Source organism: Protopterus annectens, chromosome 4.part0 (assembly GCF_019279795.1).
Source record: "Protopterus annectens isolate FY-2018-M chromosome 4.part0, PAN1.0, whole genome shotgun sequence".
In the NCBI taxonomy this organism is placed as follows: domain Eukaryota; kingdom Metazoa; phylum Chordata; order Ceratodontiformes; family Protopteridae; genus Protopterus; species Protopterus annectens.
In genome coordinates this window covers 952194030-952210173 of record NC_056733.1, presented here as the reverse complement: position 1 = coordinate 952210173, position 16144 = coordinate 952194030, and the positions used below count along the sequence as shown (strand labels likewise).

Here is a 16144-nt window from a genome sequence, read left to right as displayed (position 1 = left end):
TCCTTAGCATCACAACAGACCCTACTCTCCAAGGAGGTGCAGGATGTCATTTTGGAGGCCAGAAGGCCGTCTACTAGAAAAGCTTACTCCGCAAAATAGAAACGGTTTTGTGTCTGGAATGAGAAAAAGGGCCAGGATCCTGGAAAACTGAATTTACCTCAAATATTACAGTATCTAGCTGAGCTGCTAAGCAGTGGACTTTCATTCTCCTCCATCAAAATCCATGCTTCAGCCATTTCTGCAGAATACAACACTGATCCACCTTTATTCTCTCACCCCCTCTTAAGACAAGTTCCTCAGAGGGGCTAAGAATCTAAAACCCCCAAGGAAACAACCAATACCTGCTTGGGATCTCAATTTCATTCTAGAAAAGCTGACCTTGCCTCCTTTTGAGCCAGCGGCCTCAACAGATTTGCAATATTTGTCCTGGAAAACAGCTTTCCTTCTGGCTATTACCTCAGCTCGTAGGGTATCAGAACTACAAGCTCACATGGCTGTGCAGCCTTTTATCTTCCATCAGGACAGTGTTTCCTTACGAACCAACCCGTCCTTTATGCCAAAAGTGGTATCCAGGGTAGCTTTGAATCAGGCTATACACTTAACTACCTTTTATCCTAATCCTCAAAACAAAGGGAAGAGATTAGTACATTCCTTGGACATCCACAGACAACTGCGTTATTTGGACAGAACAAAGCCTTTCAAAAAATCAGAACAGCTCTGTGTCCTATGCTATAGGAGCTCAAGGGAAGCCAATTTCCAAACAGACAATCTCAAAATGGATAGCCCACTGCATACGCTTTTGTTATTCTTTTCATGGCAAATCTGTACCTACAGGCATCAGATCTCACTCCACAAGGGCCACGGCTACCTCTGCAACTTTTCTCAGAGGAGTTCCTACCAAAGATATTTTGGAAGCAGCCACTTGGAGTTCTGTGCATACCTTCTTCAAGCACTACCACCTTCCATTATACTCCAAATCTAGAGCGGGCTTTGCCACTGTAGTCTTGCAGGGCATTCTGGCTCCTCCTAGTTCCACCTAGTGCCTACCACCCCTTTCTTAGCTTTGGGATTCTACCCATCTGTTATGACTGCAGCTGTATGCACGATGAACATAGTACAGTTTTGTACCTACCATAAATGTAGATGTTCGAGTGCTAATACAGCTGCAGTCCAGGTTTCCCTCCCTCCTTCCCCTCTTGGGACAGGCCTGTTGGCTAACACCTCCTCATGCAACCTGATTGGGGTATTCATTCATGATGTATTTGCTTGCACTGTTGTATTTTGATTATATGTCATTGCTTTATTACACAAATTTATGTATTGCCTTCCTGCTGGGGGCACCTGACATCTGGGGCAAGAAAAACTGAAGAAAATGGCGTTGGCTGGTTCTTTTATACCCCTGTCGCACTGACGTCAGGGAAGAAGCGACGACAACCGACGTCGGACCTAGACTTTCTAATTCGGCCGACCGAGGACCCGCCTGACGGCAGGAGAACCCATCTGTTATGACTGCAGCTGTATTAGCACTCGAACATCTACATTTATGGTAGGTACAAAACTGTACTTTCTGCGTAGTGTCACTGTTGGCCCCATGGCACCTGCCTCAGACTCTTACCCTGCTGTCTCAGCAGGAGAGACAGATTCGGCACCCTCTGATTCAAACACTGAATCCAGCAGCCTGGCTAATTACCATCCCTCAGTGAACCAGTGATGGGTGTCATTTTAGAGGCAAGGAGGCCTAGTACTAGAAAATCTTATGCTGAAAAATGGAAAAGATTCTGTGCCTGGAACCTGTCTAAAGAGATGAGCACAGCAGTGCCCAATTAACCTCTGATTTTATAGTACTTAACTGAGATGCTTCACAAGGGGCTGTCTTTTTCCTCAATAAAAATTCACGTCTCAGCATTTTAGCTCATTATAACACAGAACCTCCCCTCTTCTCTCATCCACTGTTCAAGCAGATGTCCTTCAAGGATGCATCTGCAGTCATAACATATGGATTGTCCTGCCTCAGGCAGCCCTTCGGTCAGCCGGATTCCAAAGTCTGGGTCTGGCCTCGGCTGATGTCGCACTTTCCCCAACGTCAGAGCTTCTGGGGTATAAAGGCATCAGCCGACGCCATTTTCCTCAGTCTTTCTTGCCGCGTGGTGCCCGAAGCAGAAGCTGTTCGCAAGTGCCGGTCGGTCAGATCCAGAGATTTCAGCTACCGAAGACTTCGAAAAAAGCCAAGTACCCCGTTGGGGACTCTTTTTTTGCCTCAGCCGATGTCAAAGTAAATAATTGTTTAACTTGTGGGAAACAAATACCTCATAAGGATTTCCATTCTTACTGCCTTTCTTGCTTAGGCCCAGACCACGACGTATCAGCTTGTTTAGCCTGTGCCTCCTTCAACCGACGGACTCTTAGACGTCGGTCGGAGTTTGCAGAAGAGTTTTTCGGATCCGCTTTTGCATATAAAATGCTGTCGGAGACTCCGACTACGCATATGGCCAAAAAACCCAGGGAAAAGGACCGACACTCGCGGCCCGCGGTTTCGGCTGAAACCATGGTTAGGCATAGCGTGAGTGTCTCTGTTTCGGCTGAAACAGAGTCCTCGGTTCTTACTTCTACCGAAATCATATCTCCGACAACCGAGGCCGGAGAGGCCCCGGTTGAGTCGGCTTCAGAAATCCCTACCGAAGCTAGCGCTCAAGAATTGTCCGACACCATTCCATTGGACATTTCTACACCTGCACGTGGAGCAGCTAGGCCCCCTGCTTCTATGTCTATTAAGGCCTTCTCCAGGGCTAAAGCTGCCAAACTTTCAAAAGCTTTACCTGCCAAATCTACTTCACAGAGGCCTTCCTCTAGTTCTCAGATTCTCAGTCTTGCTGAGGACCTTATATCCTTGATTAGGGGTTCCCAGCCTCACCCAGACAGGGCCTCCCAACCTCCACCTGACAAAAGGCCTAGGACTGAACCCTCTGAACCTCTCTCCTCTGATTACTCCTCGGATGGATCTGATTTGTCAGACCATCAGGAAGGGGCCTATTCGCCTTATGAGGATTCAGATGCAGAAGACTCTATTCCTTCGGCCTCCCCTCCTGAAGAATTTTCCTTTGGGGAGACTTTACACTCAATGAGGGAACACTTTCAATGGCAGGGTCAGGATTTTTCTGATTCTAGAAAAAGATTAAGGACATTTTTACATTTGCCCCAGCATAGGCCCTTAGCCATCCCACCTATGCTAACTGTAATTGATGATGTGTATAATGATGTCAGTTCTGCCCCTGATTCTCTTCCCCCGGCCCCTGCCAAACCTGACCGATATTACAGGGTCCCGGATTCTCACTTCCACCTGTATAAAGCCCATGCTGCAGACCCAGAAACTATTTCTCAGGGCCCAAAAGGTGTCACTGCCAAAAATCCCCTACCCTCTGAAAGAGTCAAGAGCATTAGAGAGATGGGGTAAAAAGGTTTATACATCTGCTACTCTTTCTGCCAGGGCATTAAACTGTCAATTCCATATGATACAGTACCAAGAATATTTGTTAGATCAGCTGAATAAAAAGCTTTCTTCTCCTGAACCTTTAGACCGTAAATCCCTTCAGGATTTGGTACACAACTCTCAGCAGGTCAGTAATCATTTCTTAAAATGTGGCTATGATGCACTGGAGGCTTCATTTAGATCAGCTATGACTGGGGCAGTAATTCGTAGGCATGCCTGGTTAAAAGAGCAATCCTTGCCAGACCATGTCAAGGCTAAACTCCTAGATGCTCCAATGGAGAAACAAAGTTTATTTGGCTCCCCTGCACAGGAGATTCTAAAGAAAGTGGAAGAAAAAGCAAAATCTGTGCAGACAGTAAAGGAATTTCTGCAGGTTCAACCTCCGAGGTTCAGCAGAAACTGGCCTTCAAAGAATTGGTCCTTTCCAGACACCTCCAGAGCACAGAGGGGCAGGAATAGACACCCAAGAGGCAGAGGTCAATCAAAGGGTGCCTACAGGGGTCGTCATTGGCAGCCTGCCAACCAGAAGAGTAGTGCCACAGCTACAACTACAACCACTACCACAGGACAGACACAATGACTTGACTCTGATTCCGCCTACCAGGGAACAACTGGAAGCTCCCTTTGGAAAGCTGGCTTTATTCTCAAAAAACTGGCATTGCATTACAAAGGACACATGGACATTGCAAACAATAGACAAAGGATACAGGTTTCACTTCCACACTTTACCAAAAAGGAGCGGAATGCCAAACCTTCCACCAAACCAGAAGCCAGAGGCTTTAAGACAAATCAACAATTTACTTCAGATGAAAGCGATAGAAAGGGTACCATCTATGGAACAAGGCCAAGGATTTTACTCCAGACTATTCCTTGTACCAAGAAAAGAAAACCAATGGAGGCCTATTCTCGACTTGTCCGCACTGAACACATATCTCATTGTGCCAAAATTCAAAATGCTGACCCTACAGCAACTTCTTCCCATGTTGGGCAAGGAGTCTTGGCTGGTGACTCTAGATCTCAAGGAGGCATACCTGCACGTCCCTATCCGACCAGATTGCAGAAGACACCTCAGATTTCTTGCAGGATCAGAGCATTATCTTGCAGACAGGGTGTCCCTCAGGACCAATCCTCCTTTCATGCCAAAGGTCGTATCAAGTGTGGCCTTTAATCAGTCCATTCATTTGCCATCCTCCTTTCCTAATTCACAGAACAAAAGGGAATGGATACTGCACTCCTTAGATGTGCACAGACAACTTAGATTTTACTTGGACAGGACTAAACCTCAAAGGAAATCTGAACAACTGCTGGTGGCATTTGCTGCAGGGACAGAGGGGAGGGCTATTTCAAAGCAAACCATCTCCAAATGGGTAGGCCATTGCATTCATTTCTGCTATAAGCACCATGGAAACCCTATCCCACGGGATCAGTCCCCACTCAACCAGGGCTGCATCTATCTCTACAGCCTTTCTCGGAGGCGTACCTACCAGGGACATTCTAGAAGGTGCTACCTGGAATTCTATACATACTTTCACCAAGCATTACCATTTACCATTTTTCTCTAAATCCAGAGCTGGCTTTGCGCACTGCAGTTTTGCAGGGCCTTATAGCTGGTCTTAATGCTATCTAAATTCCTCCTCCCATTCTTAGCTTTTGGAATCTACCCATTTGTAATGACTGCAACAGTGAAACATGAAGAACATAGTACAGTTGTATACACTTAATATAAATGTAGATGTTAGTGTATTCACTGTTGCAGTCCTGGTTACCCTCCCTCCAGCCCCAACTACTTTTGGCTATACCTCTTCTCTCCTTTTCAATGCTTAAAAGCTTTTTGGTGTATTTGCTTTTTTGTTGGAGGTATAACCTTGTATATTTATAGATTTAATTGCTTTCCTTTGGGGAGCACCTGACATCTAGGGCAAGCAAAACTGATGTAATGACATTGGCTGCATGTTTTATACACCTGACTTCACGAAGAAGAGACTGCAACCGACGTAGGACCCAAGACTTTGTTAATCGGGCCGGCTGAGGGCTACTGCAAGCAGATAACCCAAATGTAATGACTGCAGCAGTGAATACACTCTAACATCTACATTTATGGTAAGTGTACGCAACTGTATTTTCCTCATTTGTACACCTTCGACATGCATCACCACCTTGCTGCAGTTTCCAGATTTGTACACATCTTCGACATGCATCACCTCCTTGCTGCAGTTTCCTGGTTTGTACACATCTTCAACATGCATCAGCACCTTGCTGCAGTTTCCTGGTTTGCACACATCTTCGATGTGCCTCACCACCTTGCTGCAGTTTCCTGGTTTGCCTCAGCCATCTTGCAGAGCCTGGTCTCTGTTACACAAACTACTATCCAACCACATCAGTAAATTAGCTTTGGACGTCCTCCAAAGACTCTGTACTACATCATAGACTACGAAGAACATAATATTGAAAAATTACCATAATTGTAAAAGTATGAGTACATCAGTGTTGCAATATCCTTGCTTCCCTCCTATCCCTTTTTGTCTGTGCTCCCTAGGACTTGGATCTGTATGTGAGACGGCCTTGCTCCTCCCTTCCTGGTATCCACCAAATCCCCCCCCCCCCCAAAAAAAAAAAACCTCCCTCCCTACATATGCACCTAAAAATAGGTGGTCATGTCCTAGTTTTAGAGGAATGAAAGAAAATTACAGAAGACAAACTCTTCCTGGAAGTCCTGGTGCAGGGATACAGGCTTCAATTAAAACAGCCAAAGCCTTGGTATCCCACCAGTTCCCATAGACCAACCACACTTCAATCAACCCCTGTTACAAGATCTTTAGTTCAGGTTGGTTGCTATAGACAGTACAGAAAAAAGGGGCAGCAAGGCACAGCCTTTTATTCAAAACATTTTCTAGTCCTAAGAAAGGATTGGGTATTTCAGCCTGTCTCTCACGTCAAGGTAAACAGGCTTCTAAAAGTACTGAAGTTCAAGATGGCCAAGAAGATTAAGTGTATGAGATTAACAGTTGATGTTTCCACTTCCAGATTACCCACTTGACTTTTATTTACTACCCATATGGTTTTCAATGCCCTGTTAATTATCTTCTGCAAAGGCCTAAGGTAATAAACATTAGCTATCTTATGATGCCCGCTTGATTAATTTTCAGCTGTAGAAAAGATAGGATTATGTTTTTTGGTAAAAACTCTGTACCCATGAACTGCCCCGTAGGTGGTAGTTAACACCGAAAGTGTGATAAAAGACCTTGGGACACAGGTGGACAGTAGTCTCTCCTTTGATCATATCGCCACAGTGGTCAGGAAATTCTTCTACATGGCACACCTCATCGCAAAAGGTTTCTCATCCAGAAAGAGGTCATTGTTCCCCTCTACTCATCATTCATTAGACCCATTAATAGAGTACAGCGCCCCTTTTGGTATGTACCTCACAAGACATCTACAACAACTGGGGAGGCCACAGAAATACCTCACAGAGGATTACTGGTCTCAAACAGATGTCCTGCGCAGACAGTCTCAAAAAACTCCAGCTTTACTCAGTCACATATCGCCTACTCAGAGGCAATCTCTGCCTAACATACAAAACTATGTCAAATCCAGAGCTGTTGGACATGCTCCACTTAAAGAAATTCCAATCCCTCCGAGCTACACGCTGTAGGACCTAAATCTTGTCACCACAATAAACAGAAAATGCTGGAGGGATAGATTCCTGTCCCAGAGACTTCCCATACTCTGGAACAGACTACCTATGTCAAACAGAGCTCCTCATTAGCACCCTTCAAGAAAAATCTTGAGGATTGGATGGGAAATAGGAAATTCTCCCCGGGGATCACTTCTTTGGCTCTGCTTGATAGGGGCACAGGAAAATAATTTTCTTGGGTGGTGAAAGCCAGGGTACCTTTTTGGCTAGGCTTATATAGGCCCTAGGGCCGATAGCCTAGTATCTACCTTTAAACATATGGCCTGCTTCCAAAACCTAGAACTGTCTTAGAACTTTCCAAAGTTACTTATTACTACTGTAGGAACAAGTCTTGTTTGCGGGAGTTTGTCTGGAACACCATTCACCAGTGGGTCTTCCTCAAAAGTCCCATTACTTCACTTCAGTATTACTGCAAGGGAGATGTCCTTCAAGAATGCAACTGCAGTCATAACATATGGGTTGTCCTGCCTCAGGCAGCCCTCGGTCGGCCGGATTCCAAAGTCTGGGTCCGACGTCGGCTGATGTCGCATTTCTCTCCGTCAGAGCGGCTGGAGTATATAAGCATCAGCCGACGCCATCTTCAGTCTTTCTTGCCGCGCGGTGCCCAAAGCAGAAGCAGTTCGCAAGTGCCGGTCGGTCAGCTCCTGTATTCTTCGAAACCGAAGTCATCAAAAAAGCTAAGTACCCCGTTGGGGACCTTTTCTTGCCTCAGCTGATGTCAGAAATTACTGAAAAAGTAAATAATTGTTTGTCTTGTGGTAAACAAATACCTCATAAGGATTTCCACTCTTACTGCCTCCCTTGCCTTGGCCCAGATCATGACGTCTCGGCCTGTGCCGCCTGTGCTGGCTTCAACAAGCGCACTCTTAGGTGCCGGGTGGAGTTCGCTGAAGACTTTTTCGGCAAAGAATTTGATTATACAATGCCGTTGGAACAACCGACAACGCAGACTCCTAAGAAACGAAAAGACCGGGACCGACATCCTCGGCCCGCGTCTTCCACCGACACCACGCCAAAACTAACCGCGAGTGCCCCGGTTCCCTCTGAGGTGGTTATTCCACCGCTCCGAACCGAAGACACTGCATTACCGATACCTCCGATACCAGAGGCCACTCCGCCAGTTATTGATTTTCCTCCGGATACCGAAACCGAGGAAATGCCTGAGACCATTGCTGTTGATAAGGTCACTCCTGCACGTGGAGCGGCTAGGCCTCCCATGTCCATGTCTATCAAGGCCTACACACGTGCCAAGGCATCCAGCAAGTCCAAGAATCTTACTGCTAAAACCTTACCTCCGCCTACTCCTGAAACTCAAATCATGTCCATGGCCGCAGATTTAATTTCCCTGATCAGAGGTTCCCAGGCCCGTCCTGAGAGAGGATCCCAGCCTCCTCCTGATAAGAGGCCCAGGGTTGAACCCTCTGACCCTCTTCTTTCAGATGAAGATTCTGAGGACTCTGTTCACTCCGAAAGCCAGGAAGAGCCCTTCCAGACCTATGAGGATTCAGATGCAGAGGACTCCATTCCCTCGGCCTCTCCTCCTGAGGATATTTCTTTTGGGGAAGTTCTGCACTCCATGAGGGAGCATTTTAAGTGGCAAGGCCAGAAATTTTCAGATTCCAGAAAGCGCCTTCGAACCTTCCTCAAAAAGCCTCAACACAGACCCTTAGCTATACCTCCTGAGCTTGATGTTTTGGATGACTTATACTCTGACTCCAGTGTTACCCCTGATACTCTTCCTCCTGCTCCTTTCAAGCCTGACAGATACTATAGGGTCCCAGAAACCCATTCTCATTTGTTTAGGGCCCATGCTGTTGATTTAGAAACAATTTCCCAGGGGTCTAAAGGGGTTTCAGCTACCACCTCCAAAAACCCTTTGCCTTCCGACAGGGAAGCAAGGTCCTTAGATAGATGGGGGAAGAAGGTTTACACCTCCACTACTTTATCTATGAGAGCTCTCAATTGTCTCTTTCACATGTTTCAATATCAGGATTTCCTGTTAGATGATTTACAGAAAACATTGGCCTCTCCTGAACCTTTAGATAGGAAGTCTTTGCAGGAGGCTGTGCATAATTCCCAGCAGGTTAGCAATCACTTTTTACAGTGTGGATATGATGCATTGGAGGCTTCATGTAGGGCAGCTATGACAGGGGCGGTCATTCGTAGACATGCATGGTTAAAAGAACAACCCTTACCAGATCATGTTAAGGCAAAACTTCTGGACGCACCCTTGGAAAAGAACAAGCTTTTTGGTGCTAATGCTAAAGATGTGTTAGTCCATTGAGGAAAAAGCCAAGTCAGTTCAGACAGTCAAGGACTTTCTCCAGGTTCAGCCGCCCAGATTCAGCAGGAACTGGCCTGCTAAAAACTGGTCCTTTCCTAATCCTGAAAGATTTCAAAGGGGCAAAAACAGGCGTGCCCGAGGAAGAGGGCAATACAGAGGATCCTACAGGGGACGACAGTGGCAACCAGCAAACCAAAGAAATGACACAGGGGTTTCTCCTGCCCCGCAGGGACAATCTCAATGACTTTCCTCTAGTTCCGCTGACCAAGGAGCAAACAGAAGCTCCTTTGGGCGGAAAGTTATCTCTGTTTTCAAAAAATTTGGCACAAACTGACAAAAGACAAATGGATTTTGGACATTATAGACCACGGTTACAGGTTCCACTTTCATACCTTGCCAAGAAAACAAGGCATGCCAAACCTTCCACAAAATCAGAGGGCAGAGGCTATCAAGCAAATTTCTCTGCTTGCTCAGATCAAAGCAATAGAAAAAGTTCCACAACAAAAACAAGGTCAGGGGTTTTATTCAAGACTGTTCCTTGTTCCAAGAAAAGAAACTCAATGGAGACCAATACTGGACTTGTCCGCTCTAAACACTTCTCATAGTACCAAAGTTCAAAATGCTGACTTTACAGCAACTCCTTCCCATGCTGGGCAAGGGGTCTTGGCTGATTATTCTGGACCTCAAGGAGGCATACCTGCATGTCCCTATCAGACACAGCTGCAGAAGATGCCTCAGATTTCTTGCAGGGCCAGAGCATTATCAATTCTCAGCATTGCCATTTGGCTTATCTACTCCGCCCAGAGTATTCACGAAATGCCTGGCATCAGTAATTGCTCATTGCAGGCTCCAGGGGATTCATATCTACCCGTACCTGGATGATTGCCTCATACAAGCGGACAACAAACTAATTTTGACAAAAAACTTGGATTATGTCATACACTTGCTACAGGCTTTGGGATATACAGTCAACTTTTAAAAGTCAAGACTTCAGCCATCCCAGCAAATAACCTTCTTAGGAGCCAAACTAGACACAGCCTCTCAAATGGCTTACCTGACAGAAGACAAGCAAAAGAAGTTAACTCATTACTTCAACAGTTTAGCAAAGCTCACCCAGATGACTGCAAGGAGTTTCCTACACGCCCTGGGTTACATGGCATCCTGCATTCTCTTGGTCCCACTAGCAAGACTACACATGAGAGATTCAATGGTACTTAAAAAGCTTATGGTCTCAACACAGCAACAACCTAGAAGCAACTATTCCACTCATTCCATGTCTTCAAAAGGAATTTCTATGGTGGGCCACAGTAAGCCAGTCAAACACAGGCATGTCGTTCAAAAAACCTCAGATAACACAGACGCCTCAGACCTTGGATGGGGGGCGCACATGGAGGGCAGATGTATTCAAGGGCAATGGTCCCCAAAGGAAACACATCTGCATATCAACCAAAAAGAAATGCTAGCAGTAATGCATGCCATCGAGGCCTTTGGACAACAACTTCAACAAGGCCACCTACTAATACGGACAGACACCACTGTGATGTGGTACATAAACAAGCAGGGGGGCACTCATTCTTACCCCCTTTGCAGACTGACAATGAATCTTTGGGAAAAATCACTGGGTCTAAACATACAGCTACAATCCCAGTTTGTTCCAGGCAAAGACAATGTTCTGGAGGACAGTCTAAGCAGGAATTTCCTAGACCCCCACGAATGGAGGCTACATCCAGACATCTTTATACGACTCGCCTCGACATGGGGCAGGCCGAACGTGGACCTATTTGCCTCCCACCTCAATCATCACTTACAAAAGTTCTGCTCAAGGACATATCATCCACAAGCATTGAAAGTAGATGCCCTCTCATTCAACTGGAGCTCCCTAATAATTTATGCATTTCCACTGATGACCACAGTGTTATTAAAGATCAAGGCAGAGCAACCGAAGGGGATCCTAATAGCTCCAGACTGGCCAAGACAACACTGGTACCCACTACTACGGAGCATATGTCACAGCAAAACATGGGTCCTTCCACAATGGCCCCAACTTTTGACTCAACACAACTTCAGGACTGTTCATCCCAACATCCAATCCCATAACTAACCTCAGTTTTACCTCTCTCCAAGGAAGTTCAGCGGATACTAACAGAAGCCCGCAGACCATCCACCAGAAAGGCTTACTCAGCCAAAGGGAAGTGATTCAGCATTTGGAATACCAACAAGGGTCATGATGCATCACTTTTGAGCATCCCACTCATTCTGGAATACTTGGCAGATATGTTAAATAACGGACTCTCATACTCTTCCATAAAAATACATGCTTCAGCTATCTCAGCTAGATACAACACTGATCCACCTGTGTTTTCACATCCTTTGCTAAGGCAATTTCTTAGAGGAATCAAGAATATAAAGACCCCAAGAAAGGCACCAGTACCAGCTTGGGACCTCAATTTTGTCCTAGAAAAATTGACTCTACCTCCCTTCGAGCCAGCAGCTTCTGTGGATTTACAATTTCTTTCCTGGAAGACAGCTTTCCTGCTGGCCATAACCTCGGCATGAAGGGTTTCGGAATTACAGGCCTAAATGGCAATACCACCGTTCATAACTTTTCACAAAGACAGGGTCTCCCTACGAACCAACCCTACTTTACTGCCAAAAGTGGTATCCAGGGTTTCTTTAAATCAAGCAATTCACCTACCTACTTTCTTTCCCAATCCTGAGAATAAAGGGGAAAGACTATTACATACCTTGGACATGCACAGACAACTTCGCTACTACCTGGACAGAACCAAGACCAGTAGGAAGTCTGATCAGCTTTTTGTAGCTTACGCCCCTGGAGTACAAGGAAAAGCAATTTCCAAACAGACAATTTCTAAATGGATTGGACATTGCATCAGATTCTGTTATTCCTTCCATGGAAAGTGTGCCAGCCAATGTCAGACCACACTCCACCAGAGCTACAGCCACCTCTACAGCTTTTTTAAGAGGGGTGCCTACAAAAGACATTCTAGAAGCTGCTACATGGAGCTCCTTGCATACATTTTCCAAACACTACAACCTCCCTTTATATTCCAGATCCAGAGCAGGCTTTGCTTCAGCAGTCCTGCAGGGATTGATAGCTACACCATCCTTTTCATAGAGCATACTACCTCCCCCAGCTAAGCTATGGTATTCAACCCATATGTTATGACTGCAGTTGCATTCTTGAAGGACATAGTACAGTTTTGTACCTACCATAAATGTAGATGTCCGATAGATATGCAACTGCAGTCGGGTTTTCCCTCCCTCCTTCCCCTCTATGCCTTGGGTCCACTCCTCTCCCTATTATCCTTAGCTGGGGATATCTGTTATGGTGTATCTGTTTATTGCTTATTTATTGTCTGGAAACCTATTTTTGTCTTCCAGTTTGATTACAGCCTTCATTGGAGGGCACCTGGCATCTGGGGCAAGAAACACTGAAAAAGATGGCGTCGGCTGATGCTTATATACTCCAGCCGCTCTGACGTCTGAGGGAAATGCGACATCAGCCGACATCGGACCCAGACTTTGGAATCCGGCCGACCGAGGGCTGCCTGAGGCAGGACAACCCATATGTTGTGACTGCAGTTGCATATCTATCGGACATCTACATTTGTGGTAGGTACAAAACTGTACTTTTCTCATGTCACTGGGTTACATGGTGCCCCCAGTGCTTGAGGTTTCTCTAGCAAGAGTACACAACATAACTTCAGTGGTACCTCTGGAAAAAATGTCAGTATATTCGGTCCTTGCAGCATCCCATACATCTCTTTTCTTATATCAGTAGAGACCTCATGTTGAATACACTTGAAACTCCACTTAGGGGGTGGTCTTCTAGCTAGGCCCAGTCACACAGATGCTCATAGTGGTATCCTCAGAAGATTTGTCTCCTAATAATTGACCTGCTGATTGCTACCTTGCTTAATGCATTCATAGCATCCTCACTGCAGTTGGTAGCATGCCTGAAAAAATGAGAGGTGAGATGACATAATTATGAAGTCTTACTTTCAGTGCCTTTTCTTTGGTCTTCCCTGTGTGGTTGTTAGGTTGACACAGGCATGTCTCTTGATATTTCACCATGTTGTCAGAGGGTATAATTCTGGAATCAGTGGCTTTTCGTTGGTCCTTTAGTTGACGCATGTTTCTTGGTACTTAATGTATATGAAGATTACTGCAACTGTAAGCGGACTTGGACATCTACAGTTATGGTAACTTCTTGGCACAACAGTGCTGTCTTTAAGGAAGTTGTTTGCAGTGATTTATTTCCATTCTCAAATTCTTCCTGTGCTCTGGACAGCCTTGCTATATTTTAGCTGTTAACTAGATTTTCCTGTAAGGCAGATGGTTTTCTCCCGTTTCTTTTGCCTTTTCTACAGGTTGTATAGTTGCTAGTGCCCAAACTGACCCTGAGTGTGCTTTCTTAGGCTGAGAAGTGACATCCCACTGTGTGAAGGGTGAGCTTATCCCCCCACCTGAATATTGATTGGAGAAAATATGATGTGCCATGAAGCAGACACCTAATGAGAAAATGCTAGCACTTACTGTGCAGGAGGCCTTTTTGCAGATAAACTGAGTCTGCTTTTGTGGTATGTAAACCACTGGGTATCTGAGGAATCTGATTTTTTTTTTTGGGTGGAGGGTGCCAGAACCTTCACTGCTGTGAAGTCTTCTATCATTGTTTGCCATTTTGTGTGCCACAATGTGGAATTATCAGCAAATTGTGTGTTGCTGCCTAGCTCAAGTTGAGTGCAACTCTGTTTTTGCAAGTTTTTGAACAGGTTAATTGTGTTTAGTAGATGATCATCATGTTTCACTGTTGCAGTCATTACATTTGGGTAATCTGCTGGCAGGTTGCCCTCAGTCGGCCTGAATTCCAAAGTCTTGGGTCCTGCGTCGGTTGATGTCTCCTCTTCCATGACGTCAGGTCGTCTGGTATAAAACATGCAGCCGACACCATTTTCTTTAGTCTTTCTTGCCGCGTGGTGCCCGAAGCAGAAGCATTTCGCAAGTGCCGGTCGGCTGACTACTGAAATATTCGAGTTTGAGTTTCAGAACCGAAGTATTCACTAAAGCCAAGTACCCCGTTGGGGAAACTTTTTTCTTGCTCCATACCAATGTCAGAAAAAGTTAATTGTATTACTTGTGGGAAGCAAGTACCTCATAAGGATTTCCATTTATACTGTATTCCTTGCCTAGGCCCAGATCACAACATGCCTGGCTGTCGGTTTTGTGCTAAGTTTAACCAACACACTATTAAGCGTCTGTATATTTTTGCCTCAAAGTATTTTGGAAACAGATTTAACTACCCAGAAATGTCTGATAGCAATCAGACTACCGGAGTACATAAACGCAAAGAAAAGGACAGAGAAAGGCAGTTGAGATCCAAAACCGACGAAGCTTCTCCTAAGCCAGTTGCCGGTTCGCCGGTATTCAGTGAGGTGCTTTTGCAGCCCCTGATACCCGCTACTTTCGAGTCACAGGCCTCTACCGACACCCATGTGGAGTCTGGCATGACGCAAGATACTCAAGGTATTGGACTGACGGATGCATCTCCCTCGGATGGGTCTGGAGCCGTTGATCAAGCACCGGCTTCTGAGGGTGTATTCAGACCTCAACATTTGTATATCAAACAACTGCAAAACCAAAGACAAAAGCAACTTCTAAAACTAAAAAAAGATGCATGAGCCATGTGCACAGGCCTCTAGGCAGGTATGATCAAAATGGCTGAAGACCTTATTACTTTAATCAGAGGTACCCATCCCCCTCCAGATAAGAGGCCTAGGCAAGACACTGACTATGAAACTTCAGATCAGGTTTCTATTTCTTCTGATTCCTCTTCTGATCAGGAATTGTCTATACCTCCCTATGAGGATTCTGATGCAGAGGAGTCTGTACCATCTGCTTCTCTTCCTGAGGATTATTCATTTGGGGAAACCTTGCATACTTTGAGGGAGCATTTTCACTGGGAGAGTTAAGATTTCTCAGAATCAAAAAAGAGACTCTGGGATTTTCTTCTCCCTCAGCACAGGCCTTTAGCCATTACCCCGGTTTTAGACATTGTGGATGATGTGTTTTCTGAGTCAAGCTTGACCCCTGACTCCTTGCCTCTGGTTCCCAGTAAGCCTGACAGATATTACAGGGTCCCTGACTCACATAAATTTTTATTTAGAAACCCTGCTGCTGATCCTGAAACTATTTCACAGGGTCCAAAGGGAGTTAAGGCCTCAACAGCAAAATATCCTAACCCCTCTGACGGAGATTCAAGGGCACTGGACAGATGGGGAAAAAAGGTTTATACATCTGCAACCTTATCAGAGCCTTAAACTGTCAATTTTATATGCTTAAGTACCAACAACATGTTATGGGATTGCTGAAACAGAAAATGATGATTTCTGAATGTGCAGAAAATAAAGAATTGCAGGAATTATTGCATGCAGCTGAACAGGTTGGAAAGCATACTTTGCAATGTGGTTTTGACTCCTTAGAGGCCTACTGCAGGGCTGTAGTTACTGGATCTGAGTACAAGGCATGCCTGGCTAAAGGAACAAAATTTGCCTGATCATGTTAAAGCTAAATTGCTAGATGCACCTTTACAGCATGATACTCTGTTAAGGTAGAAGAGGTTTTAAAGAAAATGGAAGACAAAGCTAAGTCTATGTAAACT

General features: G+C 45.3%; 1 protein-coding gene across 1 annotated transcript in view; it reads left to right on the top strand.

Annotated features, from left to right (window-relative positions):
* Positions 1-16144, top strand: part of LOC122799695 (ankyrin repeat and KH domain-containing protein 1-like) — a gene marked incomplete in the record, with an annotated part of 3928199 nt that overhangs the window by 1626186 nt on the left and 2285869 nt on the right.